The following is a 10,000-nucleotide window of genomic DNA, read 5'->3' on the forward strand; positions in this document are numbered from 1 at the left end:
GTGGTTAATTTGTCTCTTTGTCTATCTATCTATAATACTGCACATTAAATTGCTCTCTTCTATGAAACTCTTCAACCTTATGGATTTATTTTTTTTTTTTTCGGCCATGATAAAGAACCATTCATAAAGTCTTTTTTTTTTCCATTTTCCGTTTAAAATTCAATACATCGTACCATTTTCTTTGCCTGAGCTTTTCCCACTGCGCATGACCAGCGTCCCACACTCCTACCTTCAGAAAACACAACCCTCACTTCTTTCCATGCCCTGACTTATGTAATGCAGATGATGCAAACAATATACGTTTCTACCACTCGTCAAGAAGGTCGAGTTGGTATTCTCTACACTCTAAATCAGTCCTTTTTACTTCCTTCTCTATTCGGATTTTCACACAGCTTTGCCAGTCATAAGGAATCCAATGCCTTAACCACGATGAGAAAATACTAACAAGACTCTTAACCCAAACACTGCTCCTCGCTCCACACACAGTGAAACTCCTAGTCATTCCCACACCCCGTAAGTCAGCTCGGCACCGCCTCCACTCATCAAACCGTCCCAGGTGACATCATGCCATCATCTCAGTCCATCCACATAGCACCTCTTTACCTGTGCCTCTGCCTTCCACTTATCTTTCCTCTTTTCGTTCGTAGAGCATTGGACAAATATTCCACAAGCCAATAGTGTGTGATAGCATTACACATTCTACTCACACGAAAATAACAGCAAATGACTCTTCTCCTTCTCCTCCTCTTCCTCCTCCTCCTCCTACTACTACTACTACTATCAGTAACAATAATAATAATAATAATAATAATAATAATAATAATAATAATAATAATAATAATAATAATAAAAAGGCGATAACAGCAGCAGTAGCAGCAGGCCCAAGGAGCGGTCCTGAGGCGGTTAAGCGAGGCTGAAGGCGGATCAATGAGAGATGTGGAGTCAGCAGCGGTGGGCAGGAGGAGAGGCGGGGGTACGTGTGTGGGGAGGAGGGGCAGGCAGAGGGAGAGAGAGAGGAGGACAAATTTAATTGGATGATTGATTAAAAACAACGCGTCTGGGAGAGTTTTAATGGCGCTATTTTACGGCGGTGAGAGAATATCATTGGGTGAGGAACATTTATGAGAGAATAATGTAATCAAGGCAGCAGCAGCAGCACCAGCACCAGCAGGCCTTCAGCGATATGACACACCCTGCAGCGTGAGGCAGCGGGTACTGCACGTATTGACACGCTTCGAGGGGATACCACGTGACGCTACGGTGTGAAGAGAGTGTGTGAAGAGAGAGGGGAAGCAAGAGGGAGGTGGAGAGCCAAAAAACAAAAATCCCAACAGCAGCAGCAATAATGACACGAGGCGCTGCACGAGTTCTTCATGAACCTCGTCTGAATTTCTACCACAGACACGTGGCGGCGTGTGCAGCTGACTGAATTACTGTATGAAGCCACAATTTATGAGATCACAGGCCTTCACTTAATGTCACGAGACAGTGCTGCTTCCACCGCCGAGAAACTGTCATGAGCTGGGATCGAACTCGCATTCTTCCGGCCTGGAGCCAAGCACCGAGCCACGAGCCACTTGGCCACCTTGCCGGCAATAAGGGGAAGGAAACGCAGTAACCCCGGCGGCCAAAGATTGCTTAAAATTTCCATAACAACACGAGGAAAAGATAAAACTTTCCACGGGAGACTGAAACCGCCACGGGCCATACTACACAGCCGAGTGGTTCGAGAGAGAGATGACGCTTTTCCGACACCGAGGAAGAAAACACCATGTTTCCAATCTTCCAGTTACTCGACACAAAGCCGTACGATCCGGGTGTTGAGGCGCCTTAAATTGGTGAGTCAATCAATCAATCAGCCACCACAAAACTCATCCCACCAGTGATGGACAAGACCTCACCCTGACAGCAACAATTAGAAGAATGGTCTGGGGGAGAGAGAACCGGGAAACTGTACTGAACATGTCATCTCCCGACTAGTACAAGCATGTGATGTGTTTTCTCTCATCAGCGCCCACATGTTTCGTTCCCATCACGCGTTCCTTACCTTCTACAGTCGCTAACTCTATGCTAAGGTACATGAATTTGTAAACTCTATAAACTATAAGGCATTCGAACTCCACACGTAAGGGAATCAAGAATTTTTTTGGAGAAGACTGAGAAGAAAGTAACGCATCCAGAGACCAAAGAACCTTACACCCAAGGCACACTCAGCGGACGAAGACAAGAGGCGACACAGAGAAGACATCATAACCTTAGACACGTCCTTAGCTCGTAAGGAAAAGAAGGTCGGGAAGGGGCTGCGTGAACAATGAAAGAGAAAGGAAAGGAGGGATAAAAACCTTGGAAGATGGAGAGAAGCTTGTGGATAGCAGTAAAGAATGACCGAGGGGAGTGGAGGAGTGAAGAGAGGAGGAGAAAGGAGAGATGAGAAAAGGGAGCAGAAGAAAGGAGAGGGAAAAGATGGATGCAGCTAGTGAGGGAGAAGGTATGCATTCGTGTAATGTTGCAACGGGGATATTGAAACGAAGAGGAAAACCGTAGGGAAGGAAAAAAAAAGTAAGCAAGGAAAAGACAAGAAAGAAATAGATAAAAAAAGAAAAAAACACTACAAAACAATGAGAAAAAAGAAGAGTAAGGAAAAGAGAAGAAGAGAAAGGAAAGGAAGAAGAAAGAGAGATGGGAAAGAAAATGGAAAGGGAATAGAAGAGAAGGGAAGGAAAGGGAAAGTAAGTTTATGGGATGGCTGTGGAAGGGGAGATTGAGGGGTGATTTGCCTAATGGATTTGTGTTGTGGACTTGCTTCGGGATATGGGACGGATGGAGGAGGAGGAGGAGGAGGAAAAGGGAGGGCTATGGCTGCTGCGGTAGTGGTAGTGGTGGCGTTGTCACTGCTGGCGGCTGTGCTAGAGGCAGTGGTGGAGGCAGGAGTGGGTAAGGTGTCAACTTCATCAATACAAACAACGGTCAGTCAGTCAACAATAGAACACAGAAGTAAATAAAAAAAGAAAGTGAAAAAGGAATAAAGCATCAGACGAGAGCAAGGGAGTGAGGCGCGAACAGGGCATGGATGGAAAACAAACAGCCCGAACAGAGGAATGCATGACCCATGAGCGCAGGAGGAGGAGGAGGAGGAGGCAGACGGGAGATAGAACAGCGGTTAGGTCAACAAAGGTCAGGAGGTCAGCGCGTTGAGGCGAAGGAAGGCAAGTCAACAAATGTGCCACGGGGTCAGTCTGAGGAGGAGGAGGAGGAGGAGGCGGAGGAGGAAGAAGAGGGATGGCTGAGGGAAGTAGAACAGGGGGCGCCACTAGGTTACTTGGTCATCAGGAAACAGGAAGACAAGACCAGGAGGAAAACAGTGAAGGAAGCAGTTTGAGGGCAATGGAAGGAGGAAGGAAGGTGATGGAGGGTCAGTATGCTCTGTTTTCCTCTTCCTCCTCCTCCTCTTTCTCTTCCTTCCTCAGCTTTTCGGACGCCACAAGAATCGATGTTGAGGGAGTGTTCGGGAAGAGCAGTAAACACACTTCCACCCTCCATTTCCCATCCAACCACATTCTTCTCTTCCTCCTCCTCCTTCTTCTCCTCCTCCTCCTCCTCCTCCTCCTTCACCTTTAACTATTCTAAGCCCCTCACATTTGAGTCTAGAATGATCAGAAACAACCTCTTTTGGGTCGAAACTAAGTTTATTTGTTTTTTTTGTTGTGTGTGTGTGTGTGTGTGTGTGTGTGTGTGTGTGTGTTCCTCCTCCTCTTCCTAGTCCCATTCCTGTTTCTCACGCAACACCCACTACTGAATCCATGTACAGTACTTCCTCACCCACTTCTGTAAATATAATCACGGTGAGCCAACGTGAGGACTGATCACAAAGAAAGGAATAATAAAACGAAAAGCTTGCCGTCGCTGCTGTCGGTGAATGGAAACTCTCGATGTACAGTTTAATTTTCCACAATGGGAATGCTTCATCACAAAAGCCTCAAGGAACAAGATCCTGGAAACACCGCCATGAATATACAAGGTTTCTCAATATCATTTCACTCTGCTAAAAAGGAAGGCGTGGAATTACTATAGTATATAACAGCAGCGCGCTACAGAATTTGTCTCGGTATGAAAGAGTGAACCTTGTGAAGAGTGGCAGAAACTTTACAGTCCGTATTGTATCGAGAAGATTGAGCAGCGAAAAGGCTTTAGTTGTGACATTTTTATTTGACGAGGTGAGAGAGAGAGAGAGAGAGAGAGAGAGAGAGAGAGAGAGAGAGAGAGAGAGAGAGAGAGAGAGAGAGAGAGAGAGAGAGAGAGTGTGTGTGTGTGTGTTAGGTCACGTAGGCTTCAGGTGAGGCAGTGGCAGCTTCCCCCCCTCCCCTCCACGGACAATTGTCACCTTAAATGTTATGGCATTGACTTGCACTGTATACCCAACAGTGCCTTTAATGAGGTACTTTTACTCATATAATGCAAGCGTCATATGACAAGGATGTTGCGGCGCCATACTCGTTTAAAATCACTCACACAATGCAATATTTGAGCTGGAAAGAGAGAATACCATTTCAGACTACGTGACCTAACACACACACACACACACACACACACACACACACACACACACACACACACACACACACACACACACAGACACACACAGAGAGAGAGAGAGAGAGAGAGAGAGAGAGAGAGAGAGAGAGAGAGAGAGAGAGAGAGAGAGAGAGAGAGAGAGAGAAACTGCAGTGTGCTGGAGAACTGCAGTGTGCAGGAGAGGGATTACAGAGGAGAGGTGCGTGGGCAGAAGGGTCGCAGGGGTGAGAGGGAGAGAAAGGAAGGTGATAGGGAACTTTTCACTTGCTATCCTATTGGCACACTGCTAGGGGAAGAGTCGTTAATTAGCTGACTAAGCTGGTAACCTCGTCAAAACCCAATCCACTTTTCTCACTGACAAATGTAGAAGAAAATACATTTACAATCACACCACCCTTACCCTCCTCTTCCTCTTCCTCCTCCTCATCACCGTGGGAGAGAGGAGACCTGAGTTATGTAGGGGGAGGGAGTAAGAGGAACATGAGTTGCAAGGGAGGAAGGGAGAGAAAAGAAGAGTCGTTGGGGAGAAACGATAAAGGGAGAGGGGAAAAGGCCTGGAGAGGGGGAGAGGAGTGGAGGAAAGGTCACAGTGTAGAGGGAGGGAGGGACAGTTTAGAGAGGGAGGAACAATGTACGGGGGAGGTAATGAGTGTCTGTACTAGGAAGGGAGGGAAGGAGAGGGAGGAGGGAAGGGGGGAGGGAGAGGAGGGAGATGGACGGGCGGCTGAGGGGCAGAGGGAAGGGGTGATCATGAAGGAATTGCTCAGGCTAACAACCACCAATGACTACACTATTCTGCCCAAACTACTTACAGAAGAGAGAGGACAGTACAGTGGAAGGCTCACCCACACCCCACCCCTCTAACTTCCCAATCAAATATATTCATCAAATCAACAAATAAACAAAAACAAAACAAAAAAATGCATGAAATTTTTCGATGAGAGAAGAAAGTTGTTTCCCACGGCTGCCTTTGTGCACTGCTGACTGATTTAATGAAACGCTTTGTGTGTAGTAGATGTAGGAACAGTGTAGTGATGGAGGGATGGGGGTAGAGGAAGGGAGGGGACAGGAGAAGTGATGGAGGGAGGGGATGGAGTGAAGCTAGGAAGGAGGGGAGGGTGTTGGTCTAGGAGGGTGGGAGGAGGGAGGATTAGTAGAGGGAAGAGAGGGCCTGGAGGGAGGGAGGGAGGGAGGAGAGAGGTGGTGAAGGGAGGGAAGGGAGAGAGTTTAAGAGGGAGAGGAGGGAGAGTTGAACGAGGAAGGGAGTGAGGCCACGGGGGTAGGGAAGAGGGAGGGTTGGAAGAGGGAGGGGAGGATTGAGTCTAGGAGGGAGGGAGGGAGGGAACAGGGAGGGATGGTGGAGGGAGGAGAGAAGGGAGGGGTGGTGGAGGGAGGGAGCAAGGAGGGATGATGGAGGGAGGAAGCAGGGAGGGGTGATGAGGAAGGGGAGAAGGGAGGGGTGGTGGTGGGGGGAGGAGGGAGGGGTGGTGGAGGGAGGGAGCAGGGAGGGGTGGTGGAGGTGGAGGGAAGGGAAGTTGGTTGTCGTAATAGTCAAGTGTGATTTATAAAGTGACGGTGCAGCTCTTATGTTGTCTGTTGCCGACCCCCCTGTGTGTGTGTGTGTGTGTGTGTGTGTGTGTGTGTGTGTGTGTGTGTGTGTGTGTGTGTGTGTACTTGAAGGGTATCTTTGTATTGCTTATTACTGGGATTTAACATTGACTAAAACGAAAAGAAAAGTGTATATGTAAGACACACACACACACACACACACACACACACACACACACACACAAACACACAATAACAGTTCTTATAGACAACATCTTACATGAATTTTCCTACTCCTCATTCAACACCAACATCACCACCACCACCGCCATCACCATCACTAGCAATACCAACACACCACTCTGTCTTTCACTCCACCGTGCTCCCTCACTCGTAGTTCGATAATAATGCTTCGTACAGTCTTGGTCAGATGTCGAAAAACCTGCATTCACTTTCACTGTGCTTTGTTTCCTATCCATCTTACACCTTCTGATCAGTTGACGGTCTACTAACAAATACTACCAATTCAAAGTGTTTTGGCTGATCAGGAGACTTACGGGTTGAGGGAAAAGGCTCAACATAATGGAAAGGAGAGTGATACAAGAGTGACATGTTACTCAGCCATTGACCATAGCCCCACTAAGCTCAACAGAAACCCTCGCTTCACACCAATAGATCTCCTGGTGTTTGCTCCTCCACTGCAATATCATGACATCCTGTACTGTACTCTCAAAATAAAAAAAAATAAAAAAAAAGCTTCATGCGTGTCACCTCCACAACTTTTAACAGCCCCTAGTTGAAATTCTGCGTTTTTTCAAGGATATTTTCATGATTCTAGTGATGGTTTAGCAAGTATTTTGCGTCAGTGATGAAAAAAAAACATGAAAACCCAACAGATCATTCCTGTGAGCTTTAAAAACACTCCTTTAGCGGCTTCAAAGCGTCTAAGGATACAAGCCCCTTACCACCAATACAGTCATCAACATTTACCACACATGCACCAAAACACTCTGAACACTCACCTACGCCATGCAGCACAACACCATGGCGAGGCAGAGCAGTGGAGCAGTGACTAGCGGACCTTCAAGGGGTGGCAGAGTGGATGCTGGGGGAGGAGGAGGAGGAGGAGAAAGAGGAGGAGGAGGAAGAGGAGGAGGAGGAGGGCTTCGTGGTGGGCGCTCTTGTCCAATGTGTGCCCGCAGTGAGTGGTGGGTGAGGGGGAGGAAGCAGTCACCTCACACGGCGGCGCCCATCACCTGGTTCCTCCCCTTGCCGCCGCAGCCGCCGCCGCCGCCTCCGCCCCTACTCCTGGGAACACAGCAACCACTCCTCCTCCTGCGCCGTAGTAGCTCACAGTCACCACACCAATGGCACCACACTCACCACCACCACTACCACAGCGAGCACAATCCACGGTTACAGTACGGGGTGTCTGTGTGTGTGTGTGTGTGTGTGTGTGTGTGTGTGTGTGTTAGTGTATGTGTTAGTGTATGTATGTGTCAGTGTTAGTGTGTGTGTGTGTGTGTGTGTGTGTGTGTGTGTGTGTGTGTGTGTGTGTGTGTAATGTATGTGTGTGTCAGTGTTTGTGTGTGTCAGTGTGTGTGTGTGTGTGTGTGTGTGTGTGTGTGTGTGTGTGTGTGTGTGTGTGTGTGTGTGTGTGTGTGTGCGTGAGTGTGTGTGTGTGAGGCTCTCAGATTCAGCGATGTGGTTTGCTATGGCCGGCGGTCGAGGAGGTCACTAAGAGGTGCTCCTGCTGGCGCTGCTGCTGCTGCTGCTGCTGCTGCTGCTGCTGCTGCTGCTCAGGGGCATCCCTCGGCCTGGGCGGGAGGAGCCAACCACTGGTCTGGAAGGAGAGAATAAAGAGATTAAGAGACAAATTATAGATTACCAACCAAGAGAAAAGACAAATTATGAGACAGATAACCAAGTGGATCTTCCCCTTAAGACTCATAATCAATAAGTAACAGTTGCCTCCATGATTTCTACACGATAATATTCTTGAAGGCGTGGGTCGTTTAATAATACGAGCCTTAAGATACATGAATTGAAAGTATTTATTGAAACGAAAGGAGTATCAAGCCACCTCCGAAACTAAATTAGTCAATTTTCTTTTTTTTATTAAAATTATAAAAGTTACTATTGGAATCTACATTAATCATCCTTGTGACTTTTCTTTTGTTATCCGTTTTCGTTTCTGCGCTGAGCTGGTTACCCCGACACAAACACACAAAAAAAAAAAATAAATAAATAAATAAATAAATAAAATAAATAAATAAGAAATATACATTCCTCGAAATAAAGAAGAAAAAAATACATACTCGTAGTTCATCACAAAACGAGCAAGCATCACACTTTCTTGCCGCTACAGAAAAAAATCCTCCTTACTGGTACATACATTTTTACAGGCAAATGATTATCATGCAGACGACTGTCGGTTGTTTCCCTGAAGTCATATAGATTCCCTCTCGTACTGTACTAAATGATGGAGAGAGAGAGAGAGAGAGAGAGAGAGAGAGAGAGAGAGAGAGAGAGAGAGAGAGAGAGAGAGAGAGAGAGAGAGAGAGAGAGAGAGAGAGAGAGAGACTGCAGGAATCGAAGTAATGGAAGTGATGAATCTCAGGAAGCCTCGATGACGGCGATGAATTACGGAAAACTGTGATAAATCTTGGGCGGACGAATAGAAGTGATGAATGAGAGAGAGAGAGAGAGAGAGAGAGAGAGAGAGAGAGAGAGAGAGAGAGAGAGAGAGAGAGAGAGAGAGAGAGAGAGAGAGACTGTTTGGAAGTAATTTACAGCAGATCAGGAGCAGAATACATTACAGAGCGGCGAGGAGGGAAGAAAACAAGACTGGGCGAAGAAAGTCAGAAAGAAAGATGATCAAAAACCCAAAAGAAATATACCTAAAATAAAAAAAAATAAAAATAAAGCGAAAAAAAAAAAGAAAGAAACGGTAACAAAATCGTCTATGCGCGCGCTTACACACACACACACACACACACACACACACACACACACACACACACACACACACACACACACACACACACACACACACACACACACACACTTGATACTTTATACCACGGAAGAAAAGGGTACCATTTTCTATCGATCTTCCACTCCTCCTCCTCCTCCTCCTCCTCCTCCTCCTCCTCCTCCTCCTCTTCTTCTTTTCTCTTACCTCGCACTTTTTCTTCGGGTGTATTTGTTTTTCTGAATCCCTGTTGTTGTTTCTCTCTTTATTTTCCTTCAAAAAACTACGGAAGTATTTTTCTTCTTCCTTGTCTTTTTCCTAATTCGTCTTTCTTTTATATTCCTGTATTTCTCTTTGATTCAAAAATACCCTTTGATTTCAATTTTTTATCTTTGCTTCTCCTTCTCTTCTCTCCTTCTCTCCTCCTTCTCGTTCTCCTTCTCCTTCCAACAGCTGGTTTTGAGGCGCAAGATAATTTATGGAATGTGGAGAGTGCGCGTGCGCCTCCCTGCTGGCGGGGATGGTGGCTGGGTGAAATCATGGGTGAGAGAGAGAGAGAGAGAGAGAGAGAGAGAGAGAGAGAGAGAGAGAGAGAGAGAGAGAGAGAGAGAGAGAGAGAGTGAGGCTATAAATCACAACATGCAGGTGATACATGACAATTATAGGTATAAATTTAGTAGTAGTAGTAGTAGTAGTAGTAGTAGTAGTAGTAGTGGTAGTAGTAGTAGTAGTAGTAGTAGTAGTAGTAGTAGTAGTAGTAGTAGTAGTAGTAGTAGTAGTAGTAGTAGTATTTGTAGTAGTAGTAGTAGTAGTAGTAGTAGTAGTAGTAGTAGTAGTAGTAGTAGTAGTTGTTGTTGTTGTTGTTGTTGTTGTTGTTGTTGTTGTTGTTGTTGTTGTTGTAATATA

At 46.3% G+C, this 10,000-nt stretch overlaps 1 protein-coding gene across 10 annotated transcripts in view; it reads right to left on the reverse strand.

Annotated features, from left to right (window-relative positions):
* The window catches only part of LOC135093364 (cubilin-like), a 204,816-nt gene that overhangs the window by 177,412 nt on the left and 17,404 nt on the right, over positions 1-10,000 (reverse strand). For all 10 annotated transcript variants that reach the window (XM_063992666.1, XM_063992642.1, XM_063992676.1 and 7 more), the window contains exon 2: positions 7,143-7,963. The gene's annotated coding sequence lies outside the window, so the exon portion shown is untranslated. The remainder of the gene's footprint in view (positions 1-7,142; positions 7,964-10,000) is intronic.

Source organism: Scylla paramamosain, chromosome 3 (genome assembly GCF_035594125.1).
Source record: "Scylla paramamosain isolate STU-SP2022 chromosome 3, ASM3559412v1, whole genome shotgun sequence".
Lineage (NCBI taxonomy): Eukaryota > Metazoa > Arthropoda > Malacostraca > Decapoda > Portunidae > Scylla > Scylla paramamosain.